This window comes from Centruroides sculpturatus, unplaced genomic scaffold (assembly GCF_000671375.1).
Source record: "Centruroides sculpturatus isolate CEXI.00-Female unplaced genomic scaffold, Cexi_2.0 scaffold399, whole genome shotgun sequence".
Taxonomy (NCBI): domain Eukaryota; kingdom Metazoa; phylum Arthropoda; class Arachnida; order Scorpiones; family Buthidae; genus Centruroides; species Centruroides sculpturatus.
Genome location: NW_019384665.1, coordinates 541,000 through 543,397, shown reverse-complemented (window position 1 = coordinate 543,397; position 2,398 = coordinate 541,000). Strand labels below are relative to the sequence as shown.

At 21.4% G+C, this 2,398-nt stretch overlaps 1 protein-coding gene across 1 annotated transcript in view; it reads left to right on the top strand.

Annotated features, from left to right (window-relative positions):
* Window positions 1-2,398, top strand: part of LOC111626641 (Ca(2+)/calmodulin-responsive adenylate cyclase-like) — a 31,680-nt gene that overhangs the window by 22,281 nt on the left and 7,001 nt on the right. The gene's annotated exons all lie outside the window — the stretch shown is intronic.

Sequence of the window (2,398 nt, the reverse complement as noted above, 5' to 3'; positions counted from 1 at the left end):
ATAAGATTATCAAATAATTAAATAATATAAATAAATATAAATATTGATTTAATTAATTGAAGTTAAGAAAGATTTTAGAGAAGTGATTCTTGATATTTTTATTCAAAGACTATCAAAATGTGTAAAAAAAGAGTGGAATCAATTGCATATGTATAAGTCATATAATAGAAATGATTATAAATTATGCTTTAAATATGCACAATTAAGCTTTACAAATGGTTACATAATTTATTTAACCGTTTGTAACCATGAAATTAAGCATGATTTCTGAGGTGATACCTTGCACATTTTTATTTTAAGCTAAAAAAAAGAAAAAATTATATTTTGTAAAAAATAGAGTAAAGCACTGTGTTTTTAAATTGTTTACGTACCAAAATTATAATAAATTATTTATTTATATCAAGAGTTTCTTTTTCTTAATTCTGTTTGCTTGAAGAAATTTATGCATATATTTTTAAAGGAATCAAGCAAAATCATAGAATTTTTGTTCCATGATTGGCTAACGAAACAATTTAGAGCTTATTTATGTGATAAAAATGTATATATAACTTGAATTTGACTCAAAACATAAGTCAATATACTTTGATATATGTCAAGACGTAAAATCGAAGTGGCTACCATCTTGCTTTCTTTGTAACTGTATACTGTATTTGCCTAGAGATGTTTTGATGAAATATTTACCTAAATATAACCCAAAATTTTAAAATATACTTATATTAGTATAATGAATTTAAACCTTATCAAATTAAAAATAATAAATATAAACAAAACTCCACAATTCTTTTATATTTTATAATTAAAACTTGCTAAAATTCTTACAAACAGACTGAGAGAATAAAACTAAGCACATTTTTTAGAAAACAGATTAATTAAAATGTTATTTTAATTAATACCGCCTTGAATAATTTATAAAATATACTTTAAAGGTGAAAGAATACACGAAAATTTCAAGGATTATACATAATAAACAAAGGATAAGAGTAATTTTGCTTATGTTGTTGTGCCCAATTTTCAACAAAGTAAAAAATAAAAATAAAAAGTAGGATTTTTAGATTATAGAAAATTGAAGGATTATAAATAGCTATCAATAAATAATCATTTAATTCTCTTTAAGAAATTATGTTTTTAAACAAATCACATAGACTTATACAGGCATACAAATTCGAAGAATAAGAAATTAATAAAGTATATTTATTAATAATTAACTTGTAAGAAGCTCAAAGATAATGAAATAGAATACATTATTAAAACTAATTTTTTAGTAGCCCCGTTGGTAATAACCTAATTAAAAATTAAAACAGTCGTGCAAAAGACTGTCCCGTTCCATTATATTTTTTATTATTCATGAGTTATTCATATTTTCTCATAAAAAATGATGATATTATGATACAGAGGTCAGTTACATTTCTATTTTTCATAGTAGGCGTTATTTCTTATAGAAATGAACTCAAAATATAGTCGTTTGAAAGGTTGAAGTGTCTGGCAAAAATCCAGAATTCGTTCCTCAGGTGAAGAAGAAGAAGATAAAGATATTGAAATGGAAAAGGAGAAAGAATAGAAATTTATTGAATATCAATACGAAGTATTATGATTTTTTACAGTTTGATAAAAGAAGAATCTGTTTGACTAGAGGCTTCATTATTTAATTCTTAATGCTTTTAACAATTTGCAAAATTAGTCTAACCCATCTCGATTTTTATGTGAAGAAGAATAATAATGGTCTCTGTTCAATTTAATTTTTTTTCTTTTTCAATTTTAACTAAAATTATCTTTCTTCTGAATTTATCAAAGAGAAAAAATAAAATTAATTTTATTAGATAATAAAGCAAAAATGAAATTATTGTATATTTTATTATTTTATCAAAATGAATCCTTATTATTCTAATCAATTATAATGGTTAATTTTGTGAATTTAAAATGTAAAATGCATTTAATTAATTTACAAATCAATACCCTCACATAAACGAATCATTTGAATATATGTTACGCCCATTTATTATGAATAGGAATTTAGTCTTAAAGAAAGAAAATTATCATGACAGATAATGGACTTAATTAATATTTAAATGCCATTTAAAAAATAAATTATAGACAAACTGTTGCTTCTTTGTTATTGTTCCTATTTTTTTTTTCTTTTATACATTCAAAAACTCCTACAGTTACATTTAATTCTTACTAATAGTATAATAATTAAAATGTATGATTTTTTTAAATTAAAGTAAATTTTAATAAAATGCATTTAGTTGATTACAATTAATAATTGATTATTATTTCCTATCCAATAAATACATTTACATTTATGAATTTGATATATTTAATGTAAGGTGCAATGGAAATATTATATAAATTATAATTCAAATGTTATAAATAAGATTATTAAATAATTAAATAATATAAA